This window comes from Aythya fuligula, chromosome 2 (genome assembly GCF_009819795.1).
Source record: "Aythya fuligula isolate bAytFul2 chromosome 2, bAytFul2.pri, whole genome shotgun sequence".
NCBI lineage: Eukaryota > Metazoa > Chordata > Aves > Anseriformes > Anatidae > Aythya > Aythya fuligula.
This window is the reverse complement of record NC_045560.1, coordinates 105,003,357-105,020,323: the sequence shown is the minus strand read 5'-3', so window position 1 is coordinate 105,020,323 and position 16,967 is coordinate 105,003,357. Positions and strand designations below refer to the sequence as shown.

Genomic DNA, 16,967 nt, shown 5'->3' with positions numbered 1-16,967 from the left:
TGTCTAATTGGCAGTATGGTCAGCAACAATACCGCAAGTCTGTTGTAGCACTCAGTGTTTTGTTTTTCTGTCCTCTCTGCTCCCAGGGCCTAGGCTCAAGCAGAGAAAATGGGCTGTGTAGCTAAAGGAATTGTCATGCTTCTGCCACAATGGGGAATTTCGGTGCTGTGGGTTGTATTTTCTTTTCCCTTATTCCAGATTATTTTGGGGAAAGAGAAGGATCCAATAATGATTCATCAGCACATGGAAGCAAGGGAAAATTGCATATGTGTAGGAAATAACTCATTTGACCTCAATGGATTGAGCTTACCAAAGCTCAAGCATTTGCCTTGCAACAGTCCAAGCAAGCAATAGTTCTGTATAGTAAAAAAAAAAAAAAAAAAAAAAAAAAAAAGTTGTCCTAAATTGTGGTTGGTGGGTGTCCCCTCCACCCTTGCCCACCGCTACCACCATGACCACCATGGTACAAATCTGAGCTATGCTTGCTGAAAAGTCCAGGCTGACTGTTCTATTAATACACTCAAATAAGACCTCAGACCAGTGAAATAGAATAATGACATGTATTTAAAGTAAATGAATATAAAGTTTACTGTAATGATCAGTAAAGACATGTATCTCCCAGTCCTGCTTTGGAAAAAGAGACTTTTAAAGGACCCAGCAACAACACTGGATTATAGTATTAATGGCACTGTATTTTCCCTTAAAAAATGGTGCCTAACTACAGATTTCAACAAGAAGGCTGTTTCATGGTACATCCAAAAACAAAACAAAAAATGGGAAAAATGTGGGTCTAGAATGAAGTCCACTCTTCTGAAACATAAAATTAAATCCCACTACTTTTTTTCCTAAAAGCTTGAAGGAAGATTATTGTTATTTTTTTTTTCTGTATATTTTTTCCATCTCTTTCTTTTTCTGTTGTCAAGGTCATTCACTATTGTACTTACCACAACACTTGCATAGCCCTCCACCTTCAAGACAGTTTATGAAATAGTGTTTAATGCTTAAATATCCTTTAAACATGTGTGCTTTATATTTTGTGATCTGCCTGAAAATGTAATAGTCAAGCAATTCACCCACATTTTCAAGTGTTCAGTCTTCTCATGGAGACTTGAAACTCAGGAATACCAGTGTCATTGATCTGATCAAACAACCTTTTCTTCAAAGGTGTTGACGTTAATATAATGAAGTGTAATCTTAGAGAAGATACTAAAAATGCACCCAGCTTTTATCTGCCCCTCCATCATTCCTTGAAAATCAAAATGGTACTAAGAGAGTCAATGAAAAGGAGATTTTCAAGCTGTTGTATCTTTGCTGCATGCTTGAGTTTATATATTGCACAGCAGGAGTTGCTTTACCAAGAGCACCTCTGTGTTAGCATTAGATGGATCTTACTCAGAGTGCTGAGGTGAGGTCAGACCTGTAGCTGAAGCATTTGAGACTGGGTTAGAAATACAATACTTATAAGTACAGATGTTTTCTTATGTGAGAATACTTATGTGAGAAAACGTGTAGAGAATACTGACAGTGAAGGTGCTGTCCTTCTGGTTCAGTACAAGTGGATGACCTTTTTTTCAGAACCTGTCCATGGTCACCTTTAATGGGTGAAGAACAAAGGGGAAGGAGCACAATGCTGATGCACATGCTTACTGGGTATTTTTAAATATCTACATCGTTTTCATTGCACAGGCTTTGGGAGAATGCATCTCAGGCTATCAGCTAAATCCCAATCTCATACCTGTTAGTTCAGGAAGAACATTATCAATAGGCCACTAATAATTTCTCTGCTTAAAAGAAAAAAAAAAAAAACAATTTGTATTAAAAATACCGTTGGATTACAAGTTGGATTGCTGACTTGAAATACTGAAAAGCTTTATTAGCATATTATGAAGTCAGCAACCCAGCTTCCTGACTGTTAAATGAGTTACCACTACAGTGTATTTTAAAAGAGTTTAATTTGGCTACAATACTTAGCTTCTCTGTTTTTAAAACTTAACTTAATTTTATTACTCTGGGAAAAATATTTTTCTGGAAAGAGAGGTAGTAGGAAGACACAAAGGCAAATTCTTTATTTACGTTGGGCCATGAAAGTTGCTTTTCTATTATCTTTAATGCCTTTTAAAATTACCAGGATACCAATCCTCCATAGAAGTGAGAATCAGGGCCTGCTTGTCGGGCCATTTTAATATTCTGATGTGACTGCTGCGTACATCTGCACTTCTTAGTGTCATGCTACTACATAATGTGGTATTTGTAGCAAATGTGAGACTGTGACCAGACAGGAGGTCAGACATGGTGGCCCGACAAGTGTAGATATATTATAACCAACGGTCTGAATTGTTCTTCATCACTAACCACAAATACATATCTACATATTTACGTAACTCTTGCAGGGGTTGAGAATATTGCACTGCTATCAAACTTTTTTTTTTCCTTAATGACCGTCATATATTTCTTAGAGCATAGCATCATAAAACCAGCAGGTTATTGTATGTCCTGTCTTCTGCTTTAGTGTTTCTTTGAAGCTAAGTTTCAAGTTTCGTTTCAAAAATCGTATTTAACTTACTTTGGTTATCTTTAACCTACTTTAAACTGCTGTGATTATGTCTGTATTCACATACTTTATATTCAGCAAATTCTAGCTCTGTAAGGGACTCTCAGATTGTGCTTTAGTGTTGTTTTAGCACTGAACTGTCTAGCATATAAATTGTAGACCAAAATACCTTCATTAAAAATTTCTTGTCATTCTGGAACAGTTTCCTAAAAGCTAAATAGTTTTCTGTAAGATGAATACAACTCCTTTTTTTTTAAATACTGTATTTTCTTCATACTTGTTGCTTAATGTCAAATTTTATTGTATCCATGGAAGGGAACTGCCTAGCAAATTGCCTTGAATATGGAAGAGATCAACAAAAATAAAGGTCCAATTATGGTGACCTTTGTTTAAAAAAAAAAAAAAAAAAAAAGACAAAGAGTTGGTGAGTTGATTATGTGTCTTCATAAGCATGTTTGCATCTTTTAAGAAAATTAATGTCTGTGGCAATGAAGAGGCATAAAACTATTTTACAATAACATACCACGAGGTAGAGTTACAGATTATTACTGCCTGTTTGGTAATATGCATGTAAGTGGGTTGACTTCATTCTAATGCTAGTTTTCTGCATTCAGAGTCCCTTTTCTTTACTGCCAACCATACTATGCACTAGTTGGTGGCTTCTTTAGCAATCCCAGAAAAGCTGTTGCAGTTACATTTTGCTTGGAAACTAATACATGTGCCTAATGACAGCAGTGACGTTGAAGAACTCTGCAGATCGTCAGTCAGCATTGGGGAACACTGGGAACAGTCTGGTGACATACATCTGTTGTCTTGATGAAGTAAAGGTTGAGTTATCTTAGTTTTGGTTGCTCACATGTCAGTTTGCTCAGTTGACCGGGTTAAATTGGTAAATTGGTTGCAGTGATGAGACATAAGGTGTGGGGATACTACAGCACCTAGGCAGTATCAGGGAAAGATAGTGGTTGGTAGAGCAGAAGAGACGAATTAGGGAGGAAAAAAAAAAAAAAGAAAACCACAAAAGCAGAAAATCTAATTCTCTTTTAAGGTCACATACAGTTTGCTCAAGGCATCTTTTCAGGAAAAAAAAAAATTGAAAAAACTACTTTAAGGTTTACTGGAAACTTCCAGAGTTTTATTTTGTCTCAGTGCATTCACACAAAATAGCTGTGTGTGTGTGTCTGTGTGTGCACGTGTGTGGGTGGCCCTAGCTGGAAAGGTTGTACTTCGCTCGCTGTTTAAGAACTTCGCTCTGTTTAAGAACTAAACCAAGGGCTTAAGGGAGCACTGTCCTCAGCCAGTAGTTTATCCCCATTTGACTACCAATCTCCTTTCCCTGATAAAAAACGCCACTCCTGATATCCTCAAGTGTGAAGGCCTAAATTGGTCTCTGTACAAACATTTGTGCTAATAAAACTTGATTATGCAAGTTCTCAGAAAAGCAAACACAAGGGATGTGAACTTGGCCAAAGAAAATTGATTTTATATTTGAGCTAATATACATGCAAAGGACACATCTCAAGTTCCTTTTCTTTGCAGTTATTCTTTCTATGCGAAGGGTTTCAGCCAACCTATGAGGCATCTATCCTGTTATTAGGTGAAGTAATTAAAAAAGTTTTTTAAGTTGTTGTCCATCAAATCCTGACGTGTGAAAACTTTTTCTTTCGTTTTCAGTCTTAGCAACATGTCTTGAAAACAAGTTATATTTCTAGGTTACTGTGTTCTCTCCTAGATATGGCTTAATCATTAGTATGGACATAATCACTCCTCAATTCCCTCTTGCAGTCTGAGGTCAAAGAGCCTACTTTGTCATTATTTGTGTCTTTTGTCTAGCCTATCACTTCAGTCTCGTGTTGGTACATACACACGCTGCATGCATGACTGTAAATAAATACATGCGTTAGTGTAATTCTCATACCTTCGCTTAGTGTGGCTTTGGGATTTGCTGTTTAATACTACTTCTAGGGATTTTCCTAGAATTGGCAGCTTCATACTCCAAATTGGATTCTGCTAAAGCTCTCACACAGAGAGGTCACAAACAGGCTGTGTTGACTCAGTGGCAGCTAAGTCCTTCCTGTGGTGCCTTCCCAACACCAGTTTCCAATGAACCCAATCGACCCGTAACACTGCCGTTGTCCTCAATATTAACCTTTTCAAGACCAAGGTCTTTATTAGTTACTAATTCTGTCTCCTTTGAAAGTGCTGTACACAGTGATAACTACCCGTGTCTGTACAGCAGCAAGCAGCTTTTCTATTCTGACAATGTGGGAGGCCTCAACTTCGGTAGTTAAATAGCAGAACTGCTTCTCTTTTTTCATTTTTCCTTATCATTAGAGCATAGGAAGGAAATGCATCATCTCAGCATTTTTGTTTGTTTTATAATTTTCACTGTATGCAGGATTAAATCTAGGGATTACGCCCTCCTTTATGTATTTGTTCCTGTGCCTCCCCATCATCATACACTGTTCAGTTCTGTCTAATTCAAGATCATTGAAACATGAGGAAAAATAGTGTCATGGGCACCCTTGAGATCTGAGTTGAAATTTTGCTAAAAAATTCTACAAACTACTTAATATTTTACATAAAACTGTCACTGGTAATTGGCTGTATCAGTTAGTGACTGATTGTTGCAGCCCATCAAAGATTTTTGACATATCTCATGTCATATGTCTTTGACAAAGTAGATACATGGAACTGAGTGCCTTCAGCTAAATTTGTATACTTTCTGGCTTGTCCCAGGTTTCTTCATAGTACTGCATTGTAGGAGTTATACAGACAGTAGAGGTCATGGAAAGACACCTAAAAAAAAATTGAGACTTTCCAAAGCTGAGGAGGGAATTCTGGTAGGAAAAAATAATTTTAAGGAATTAAATATATGCTTAGAAGAAGCATTTCAGCCTGTTGAAGTACTGAAATACATTATCACTGCAAATTCATTGGTGACCCACGCTGTTACAGGTAAAATTACATGTGCCTTTTATAGAGTGTCAGGAGCAGTGGCTTTTGCATTTCTATGCCTAGACCCACTGTAGTCTTTGAACATACAAAAAGATGTCCAGCCACCTACTGAGCCTCTCCCATTTGTGATGGCAACTGCTTACAAACCACCGGAATCAAAACTGTATGTGAAGAAGGAAAAGGGGGTTGTGATATCATAGCTTGAAAACAATCCCATCTGTACATCCTCTGTGGCTCATTCACTGTGGCATCTTCCCTGCCACTGGGGATTCCTGGAAAGGGGAAGGGATCGCTGAAGGGACCTAGAAAATTTCCTCATCATTAACTTTCTCTGGGAAGATGGCCAGCATGAGACCAAAAGAGTCTGACCTGGTGTGCTTGCATACTGCATGACAAAACTGCAACAGAAAATGTAAATGAAGTTACTGCTGAATAAGCAACTGGGGTTTTCAAATTGACATGGTTGTATTATCTGTGAAATCGTCAATCCAGCATTGTATTTCTACACTGACAAGGAGCAACAATCAATAATCAGAGTACCTGCACCATCTAAGGAAGAGATGTTAAGGAACTTAAATCTTTAATTTTTGTCCCTGAAAGAGCAGTATGGTATCTGTGTTGGGACACCTTTTGAAACAAAATCCAAAATTACTTCCTTTCCACTGCCGTCTCTATGTTTGGAATGATTTTGATCCCTTGTTGATCCACAATGCATTGCCTATGTTTTAGCAGTCCTGGTGCCATGCTTTGCTCTTGTTCAGACCATGCTGACTGCACATGGGAAACAGGAATGCTCCTGAGAGGGAGTGCTCACATCCGTCCTGGAGCTTGAAATACACAGCCTGGGCTTTGAGGAGCTCTTGTTGTGCTTTCTGATAGCCGCCTACTTTCAAGACACCTTGGTGTTTCTTCATGCGTGTCTTGAGAAAGTGAGAAGGCGTATTGAAAGGGAAGTGGACCGATGAAATATGGCTGCTAAAATCGTGTTTTTGTTGTGGAAAGGAAGAGAGCAGAGGGAGAGTGGGAAGGAGTAGCTGAAGGATTACGCAGGCGGAGAGAAGTCGCCTTGCATACCGATCACAGAAACATGGCTGAAATCTCTTTGAAGTGCTTTAAGCACAGTTGTAACATTTATTTTCAAATGTAATAGAGTATGAGTGTAGCTTCAGATTCATATTTGAAGCATGCTTTTTATTGGCAGGTTAGAACCAGAAGGTGTGAAACAACTCAGAAACTCCTTTCATCGTTGCTTTTTATGTTTAATAAATTTTCTTCATCATACTGGAGTAATAAGTAAATGCAGGTCTTTGTATAGATTAAGGTAAACACACTGATTATAAGCTAGATAATATATTTTTTAAACTGGTGATCCTTTTTAACCTTGGTATTGATTTGTTAAGTATAGAACTTAATGTTTTTTACTTAGAGAAAAGATGAAAAGTATTAATCAAAGAGAAATGTTTCATTCCTTGTGTTACTGAAATTTTGATGGTGATATGTGTAAACAACAATTTTCTTCCATCTAAAGTTCACTTCTGTTTAAAGACAACTCACTATGAGGATAAAGTTTCTTGCTTTTCCTTTATACAGCATCACTTTCAAACCATACAAAATTCAGTATATAAGTTAGAAGCAAATTGTCTTTGGTTAACTGATGAGCAGGGTTTCTTCACTTACCTGATTTAAACTTAACCAGAAAGTAAGTTGTTCTTTAATGATAGAAAAAAGGAGAGAGGTTATAATTATAGAGTAATTACTTTAGCCTTACTGATGAGTCTTCTAAAAGAGGTGTTTGCCAGATAGGACAAAAGTCATTCTGGTGTGTGTTAGGCTTACATTTTTCACTGTTAACTAACTACCAGACCACACTCTTGAGAGGCAGAATTGTGGTTTCTTAAAATACACACTGGGAATTTTCTGAAATAACCATTTCATCTGTTGTGATTTTTTGTTGTTGTTCCCCTTTTTACCCTCACTCGTGAAAAAATATCATAAGACTTTACCAATTCTGTCTTAATTTTATTAATCAAAATGTGACCGTGATCATATAATACTGTTATTTAGAAGTACAAATATGTGGAAGAAGAAGCTGCTGTAGAAGCTGACAAAATACCTTTGTATTCTCGGTTTGTGGGAAGTAGCAGTATGAAAATACTGTTCCCCAATAGTATGGCATTTGGGCATGCACCCACCTCTTTTAGCTGCCTGAATTTACAAGTGATTTATAGGGTAAAAAGGCACAATATTTCTCAATTAAAAAATAAGAAAGAAAATAGGCTATATACATGGGACCTTCTCCATCTTCTAAATATTAATATGAAAAATCATTTTTCCTATTAACTACTTATCATTGGAGAAGCATTTAAGCAGCCCTAGATGGGATGCTCAAACATTAAACTAAACTGTACATTTTCCCACATACTTCTACATGCATGACAATGTTTTCTGCAGTGTTGGAATAGGCAGAAAGTTTGAAAAGGTAAGGCAGAAAAACATAAAGTATTCCTTAACCTCAATTTGAAGCAGTAATATAGTTGTTCGTTCGTTCTTTCTTTCTTTCTTTCTTTCTTTCTTTCTTTCTTTCTTTCTTTCTTTCTTTCTTTCTTTTCCTTCTTTTCCTTCTTTTCTTTCTTTTCTTTCTTTTTCCTTCCTTCCTTCCTTCCTTCCTTCCTTCCTTCCTTCCTTCCTTCCTTCCTTCCTTCCTTCCTTCCTTCCTTCCTTCTTTCCTTCTTTCTTTCCTTCCTTCTTTCTTTCCTTCCTTCTTTCCTTCCTTCTTTCCTTCCTTCTTTCCTTCTTTCCTTCTTTCCTTCTTTCTTTCCTTCTTTCCTTCTTTCTTTTTCTTTAAATTTCCTTTTACAGATAAATAAAATGTCCATATTAGAATTTGGGTTTATTTCGTATCTGGCCATCATAGAAGTGATTGGTTTCACAAGAACTAGCAAAAACAAATGCTCCTGATACAGGTTTCCTTTGCCATACAGAATATCAGAAAAATTTGTTACCCACTATGATAACATACATAACTTTAAATGCAGCAGTATTAAGGTTTTCCTTTTTCCTCTGCATTTTAGCATTTATGAAATAAGTCAGGTCTTCCTGCATTGTTTTTCCAGACAAGAAGTGAATGGCATTTTACATGTTTACTCCTCTCTGATACATTTTTGCCAAAGCAGTAACTGTGGTAAGAACCTGCTACAACTGTCAGAGAAAGCAGACTAAGTATTGATGAGCATCGACTTCTGGAGTCTAAAGGCCAAGCAAAGTTGTGACAAACACCTGAAAGCATCTGCTTTTTTAAGATGTTTTATTAAACATTCCTACTTTCACTTCAAAAATACAGCAAAGCTAACTTTTATTCTGCTGAGGAAAGAGTTCTTTCCTCATTCAACCATATTTTTCTTTCCTGAAAGCCAGATGAATGCTGATTATAAGATTCTTAATTTTTTTCCAGACTGTTTGCACACACGTTGTTATAGTAGGTGCAGAATATGTTTCTCTGACAGAGCAACTCAACTTCATTTGGAAATAAAATCCATTAAGCAAAATAGAGGATTGCAGAGATCTGTCAGCTGAGCCCATCTGCATGTCTGTGTTAGTATCCTCTGTTTAACTTAGAGATACGTTTTCCATATCCCTTCTGCAGAGTTGTACTGCAGACTCTCAGAGGCTTATATTCATTTATGATACAGACTTCAAGCACTCTTAGAGCCCAAGCAAAACCCACTAAAGTGTCAACACACTTAGCACCGGCCTCAGTGCACACGGTCTCCAAGTGTTGATGTCCCTTAACCCAAAGAAAGAGCATTCTGCTCTATGTGTTGTTAAAGAAGCTATGTGTACTTTATATCACAGCAAAGAGGATCTCTTAGAGGCCAAGAAGCAAGGAGATGCAGGTACAGGATTGAGTCGGTGAGCTGGCACAGTGGGCCAGTGACTGGTGAAAGTGGCCAACATCTGGGATGTTGAGTGATGAGAAGGGAGGGAGTTCTCCATAGAACTGGTTTCATTGAGGGCTATTTTGTTGGAATTTTGTATAGTATAAATAATATGAAGTACTTTTCAAATATAACAGTGTGAAATAATTTGGTTGTTAAAAAGCAGGCCTTGAAAATAACCTTGAAAGTTGATTTCTACCTAGAGTACAGGTAACTACCAGTAAAGAGAACCTTTAAAACTGAGCATTTCCCTGCTGCTGAATCAAAGAGAGAGAAAAACTCTTGTAGTAATCATGCTGATACAGCTTAGCTCTAGAAGTCCTTATTGTGAGTCATTGCTTGGTGACAATGTCTCAGAACTTCTTCAAACAAAATAAAACTGCAACTGTTGGTTATCTAGGATCTGCATGCAGGATTTATGAGTACCTTTCAGAAGGAAGTTGTAGGTCATTCTGTCAGCTGTAGTGTTATTTATATGCTTTTCTTGGTTTAGGACTGTTCCAATGTATGCATGGGAGAAAGTGAAGTATGACCACAGCCTGCTTTATTATATTGTAGAGAACATTAAGAGATACATATTTATTCCACTTCTCCAGTTTCTGTCAATCAATACAGAATTTAATTCGGTGTGTTCGTTTACAATTCATTGTTGAATGTGTGCATCTTCTCGATGGAAGAGATCAGCTGGTTAAAGAATACTTTAGCCTATTAATAAGCTTATCATTATGTAACACAAATGTATTTTAAATTCTTCTATGGGATTTTTTTTTCACTGTGCTCCAAAGATAAGTGTGGTTTTTGTTCTGTTGCCTTAAACCTAACCTACTGTGAAACATTTGTTTACATAACATTATGTAATACAATAGCTGTATAATAACTGTAATACCTGTAAGTTGAATATTTAAAAAAGAAGCAAGAGCAAAATTTGATGCCAGGTAATACGTGATGTTGTCAACTTACTTATAATTGGGGTTTGACTTCCCTGAAGCTTTATATACATTTTTTCACTTAGAGATGGTCAGCTTTTCATTTTACAAGTAGACCATTTCACACCACAAGATAATGAAAGACTAAGAGTCATTTTTCTTCTATGAGGAAATATTCACTGACCAAACTCTGCATCCATGGGCTCCTCTGCACTTACATACGTGCCCAGCCTTGTTTATGTTAGGATCTACACAAAGCCAGGGTTTGGGTGGTGGTGTTTTTCTAAATTAGTGCTACACCAACACATCGAAAAAAGAAAAATGGTGGAATGCAGAAGTTAAGAAATAAGAAAATAAAATTAAGTTTACACTGTGTTGGAAAAATGTAGAGACTAAGCCCCTGTGCTTAAAAAAGAAATTTTACACCTCAGACTAAACGAAGATGGGTCTTGGTATTTATCATTTTGGTTGTAATCCCAATTTTAAGGTAAGTCAGACTGGGAGACTAAGCAGTTTAACCGTGTCTCTTTACTTCTTGTAATTAAGTTAAATCTAATTTTGTTCCTTTTTAATACAAAACAATAATGATACTGCCAGATTTTTGAAAAAGTTTATTTGACTTCAGAGAAGCCATTTCAATTGTGTCTATTGTGGAAGTATTCTTTCTGATTTAATTAGAAATGTTTGTTATAATGGTGGGTATTTACACAAAGTTTTATTTGAGCATAAATTAAGCAGTGGAAAAGAAAATATGTGTAATATCTGTCAGTAGACTTCCTGTGTAATTGACCAAATAATTGTCTTCCAGAGAAAAATTTTAAAACGTTAATTTGTTCTAGAACTAGTTCAAAAATTACTGTTTTCATTTTGCTCCCTTGAAAATTCCTCCATTTGTAATCAAAAAAGACAGATGGTATTAAGCAGTTACCATACTTCACTGCCAAACATGAAAAGATGAATCTTGAAATCAGTTGTATTGGTTTTCTGAGAAGAGTTTTCAGATTTAGTCTCCCTTCATGAACATTGCAGGGGAGGTTGAGGTGTATATTTTTATTTTTCAAATACTTTATCACAGAAATGAATTGTACTGAACATCCAGATAACATTTCTTTACATTTTTCTAAGTGAAGATTGCTGACACATTTAATACATTTCTTGACTGACTGCCTTCAGCTCCTTCATTTGTTTTTATTTTTTCTGTATACAGGAAGGCTTCCATACCTGTCCTCTAGTATAAAACAAAGCATTTGGAGTTGGGAAAATCTGCATTCTGGGCATTAGCATTCTGAAAGTATGATGATATAGATACACCATTTATTTCCAAATACTTTGTGAAGAAATTTAATGATCAGCATGGCTGTAATTGCTTGGACTTATATACTGGCACATCTATGTCAGACTTGCAGTTGCTTACACTACTATATCAAATTATTAAAAAATAGGTTGTTAATGAGCAGCAGAGTGTCAGAGTGAGGAAAGAGTGCTGTAACCGCTAGGGTTTGTTCTATTTAGGGAATACAGAAGTAAGCTGTGGTATTAAAGGGACTTATTTATCCAGTATAACTTCTGCCTTCATTGAGTTTGTTGGCATGTTGCCTTACATTGTAAGGATCTTAGAAACTTTTTTTTTGATAAATTTGCCATATACTAGATTTTCTCCACTAACATGTTGGATTCTGTTTTGAAAAGCTTTTTTATAAAGAAACAGATGCCAGTTAACAAACGTTTACTACATTGTACAAAATTGGCAGGCCCAGTTATGAAGCAATCACAGTAAACTATAGCTCACTATATCAGCATTGCTACTGCTGTAGAAAAAAAAATAAAAAGACAAACGTAGTCACTCGTTTTTCTCCAGTTTCATTTTCTGTTCAGACATGCATGGAGGTCTTCTTTTTCCCCCCTGCTTTAACTTGCATTATGCACTGGTTACTCACCTCACCTCATCCTCTGTAGTTGGAAGGCAGCTGATGTTTGTAGGGCTGTCACTGTAAGGTGAGAGGGAAGAGATTGTGGTGCAGAGGGAATGCAGAGTGCACGTCGCTTCCATCAGTTCCAAACAACACAGTCAACAGTTGAGGTTTTTGACCTGATAGTACTTTAAAAGTAATCATCATCAAATTACATTATGAAAAACTGGCAAGGGTGAGACCTCTATTTAAGCTCATTCAGAGAAATTGCTTAGCATATTTATAAATACACAATTCTGTACCTCTGGCAGGGAGCTCATCATAATATACAATATGTTGAAAGAATGATTATATGATGATTAAAACTGATTTTAGGAATGTTCTTACATAAGTTGTAAACAAGTCATACCAATTTAGAGTGTGGAAAAGAAGAAGAAAAGATTGTAGGTGGGCGAAGATAATAAATAGAGGGTTCCCAAGTAAGGCAAAAATAATAAAGCACTAAGTATTTTTAGGCAAGATTGAAGAGTCTTAAAGCATTGGACCTTGGTAGTTGTCTCTTATGTCTGTTTTATGAAGACATTATTTGAAATGTATGAGATTGCACAGTGACAGGTTTTTTAATCTATGTCCTGAATGGAAATGAGCAGAATGGACATGGAAAACAAACAAACAAACAAAAATACATAAAATCCTGAAGAAAACTTTGCTAGAGAAATCTGTTTCTACATTCTATGAAGAACACAATGCAGATAAATGTTCAGAAACGTGAGTAAATACACTGCTGCACTCTGAGCAGCTTGTAAGCCTGGCTAAAAGGCAGTTATAGTAAGTGAGATTGGTATTGTTATTGTGAATTTATCGCGGATTTAAAGGAGACTATGAAAACTGGAATATAGAAGGAAATACCCGTAATAACAGAGAAAAAATATTCAGAAAAAAAAAAAAAAAAAAAAAAAAAAAAAAAAAAACATTCTAAAGACATTATGTGAATTTTAGAAAGGGAATAAGTGAAAGACGATTCCAAAATATTTAATCTTCTGAACCCTTCAGAGCATGTAATGAGTTTAAAACAAGTGTTTTTCTCCCCAAGCAAGACTTGTTTCATCTCATCTAGCCTCGTTGTTCCAGAAGATGGTTATCTTCTGCAATAGCTGCTAGAAGCACAACTAAACTTCTTTGTGGAGGAAAAATAGAAAAGACTTTCCCAGTGAAAGGTTTCACTTTTATTCTGCCTTTCATCGCACTGACTGTAGTCATCTTACTTTGTGGACCTCAGAGTACTGGGGAGAGGTTCTTCTAACAGGTATGTTGCTGTCCTCTTTGTCTTGAGACAAAGCTTAAGCCCACCTCAAAAAAAATGGGCAAGAACACTCTGTATCTTTCTGTACCTTGTCAGAAGTCCTTGAAAACCTGTGAAAGAGACTATGCTTTCGGAAGACTTGCTTGCTTTCTGCAACCCCTTGCAAAATACCAATTACCAATGTTTCTCCATTTTCTCTCTCAAACTAGAATCAGAGGCATATCTTGTTGTCACACTGCTTTGGAGAGATTTCAACATAAAAACTACTTGTATTCTGCAGTGTATAAACAACTACAGTATCACCTTACATGCAACAGATATTGCAGCACTGGTTGAAAGTCTTCTGAGCAGAATCCTGCATGTGTAGGCTTGCATTTGCATTGTCCTTTTGCTTTGTTCCAGTGCACAGCTCGCTGAGTTACTTGTGGTCTTGATTTGAATTACAACTGGATCTCTTTTTGTTTGCCAACATTTGTACTTCCTTTTCTTCTGTCCATTTACTAATAGTATCTGCAGATCCATTTCTTTGCTTTACCTCGTTTTGTTTGTTCATTGTTTTATTCTTGGCAGATGGGCCATTTGCTATGACACGGATCTCTGTGCTCTTGAGATAGATAGGTAATGCATCCACTTGGTCAACAAACAGTGAGGTTCACCTGTCTGCTTGGATATGTAAAGTTGGCTCATTTTACCTACTACTTATTCCCAAGCTTCCTTTGACTTTTTAAAATTATTTTATACATTATAATTTTATGTAATTTCCAGAGGCAGAATATAGGGGTGTCTGTTCAAAAACTGTCATGTATCTGTAAAGACTAGAAAGCATTGTAGCAGTTTTCGATCATCTGAAGTCTTTGCATTTATGCACTGAAGGAATTTTTATCTCTGTTTTCCTACTGTATTCTGTTAGGGAACAGACCATTATCTGACCCATCAGATCTAAACATGAAATTACCTTTATATTGTCTAATACAATTATATTTTTCTACTGTTCATAATACATTAGGATTTATTTTTTTCATTTTTCTCTAAAAAAATATCTTAATAGAGGTCTGCTTTTCACGTAACTCATGCTGTGGTAATTCTGCTTTATCCAGGCATGTGGCTGCTTCTCCATACCTTGTGATGAAGGAACAAAGTGTCATATGTAGCGATTTGCTCGATAAGTACTAGATCGAGGCATGCATGACAGAGAGAGCACTGTTTCCAGAGGAACCACAAAAACAAGTATAGAAAGGCAGGAAAAAAAGCAAAAGGAAAAAGAATAATAATAAAAAAAAATAGACTTCTTTTCATTCTAGAACAAATTCAGCAATACAGTCAGTATTCCATGCATTTTGATTCTGCTTCCTACTAGGAGTCAGCCATAAATCCAATAGGGAAATAATGGCAGCTGAAAACCATTGTGGGTGTTGTGAGCATTTACAAACCCTTAGCCATATCCCTGAGAGGATTCAGTGCGGTGCATCTTGGTACCCTCAGCATATGCTGCAGATGGTTTCCACATGACAGTTCATAACCTAGCGGCAGAGAAGACGCCAAGATCTTTACGGTGCCACCTCACTTGCAAGGTAAGCAATATGTGCTCATTCTGCTGATGTTACCAGACAAAACATACCAACAGGAGAGGAAAGGGGAGAAATCACTATTTAATTCAGAACAGAAGTTTACATTTTTTTACTGAATTGATTCTTGCAGTATGATTCTCAAGTGAAAAGAACCCATCAGGAACTCGCACTGAAGTATGCTGGAAATTCCCAAATGTCGCATAGTGTGCATAAATATTCAAGCTGTTCACAATTTGAATATTACTTTTTATATGCATTTCTGCTTCTATTGTTGTATAGTTTAAAAGTAATTAGGTAATATCTCTTTTTCTCAGAAGTTGATGGCAACCTTGGAGAAATAAAGTAACAAGTAGAGCCTGGTTTCAGGAAAGAAACTTCCTAGAACCGTAATACCTTTAAATATTTATTTAGGTGTGAAATGCTCTTGTTCTGTAAGTAGCTACCTTTTCAATTGAAAGGATTGTTTCTACTCCAATTGTATGTCCTCAGCTGAAATTCTCAAATCCTATAGTGGCAAGTTGGAATAAGCACTAGAGCTTTTTTCTGAGGAATGTGAGGACTCCTTATTTGTTCTTCTGTCACTAAAAGGTGAAATAATCAAATCCCAATTGTTTCCCAAAGTGAAAGCAAAGAGGGCATTGAAATAAATCATCTGTTTGCTATGTGCTTGAGGCCATCTTACTGTGAAGGAAAGAAAATATAAGGAATTACATTAACCCTCAAGCTAAGAAAAATAACAGCAATAAAAATGCTCTGCATCAACAGTTTAAGATTTTGAGCAATGGGGAATGTGGCAGTGGATTGTGTGTGGCACAATGGGCGTGGCTGGCCATGCAGAGGAGTTGTTCCTCCTATCCCCAGCTTCTCCGTTGCCTTCTTTGTTCCATGACAAAAAAATGTTCCATGACAAAAGCCCCAGTTGGCTTTTGCATGACAGCCCTGTAGCTGCTCACATGTTTAAACTCAAGAAGTTTGTCAAGGCATCTCTCCTCTGGATTAAATGTAATACAGTTGCCCATCCAGTACCTTACTCATCTCCATCTTCTTCAGTGCTCTGAGCAAGAAGCAACCTCCCAGTTGCAATTTCCTGCACTGAAAATTACATGTTTTTAAGATGCATGCAGTTGTATGAGGAAGAGTGTATGTGTTACATATGTGCAGGTAGTTCAGACGATTTATCCCCCAAGTCATGTCTTCCAGATCTGCTACTAACTTGAGAAGGTATGGGGGCTCTGGAAATAAGCTGCTTTCTGTCCTCCTCCCTGCCTCGCTGCTGCACTAAATGCCAGTCTGCCTTTTCATCCCTCATTTTACCTCCCAGTTTCCTCTGCCACTTCCCTGCACTGATGCCTCCCTGAAGCACTGTTTCGACTCTACTTCATAAATATTCCACAGATTATTTGGGGTGGTGATTTCCAGAGGAGTATGCTGAGATGTGGTATAAAGCCAAATCTGCAGCTTCGTGCTGGAGTCAGATAATGCCAGAGAAATTATGCAGCCTTTGAAACTAAGTATGCCAGCCTAGTGTTATGCATATTCCTAGAATATTTTAAGCAGCAGTGTTCCTTCGTTTCAAAAACAACAACAAAAATCCTTGCAGGTCACTGCATGACTTTCTGTCTTTGTGCAAGATTAAATTAGAGGTAAATTGGTTTGGGTTTCTTGGAATGACCGTGCTCATGTTGCATTGTATTCTGTTCACAAAGCTCAAGGCTGATTTTTGTTCTGACAGTATAAGTTGTCTGATCGTGGTAAGATAAAACAGTATAGAAGCCGCTTTTTTGCTAATCTTATTTGACTGTCAGTTTTACAGCGG

The 16,967-nt window shown here is 36.8% G+C and overlaps 1 protein-coding gene across 1 annotated transcript in view; it reads left to right on the top strand.

The window, feature by feature from the left end:
* GNAL (G protein subunit alpha L) overlaps positions 1-16,967 on the top strand; it is a 123,439-nt gene that overhangs the window by 64,929 nt on the left and 41,543 nt on the right. The window lies entirely within an intron of this gene.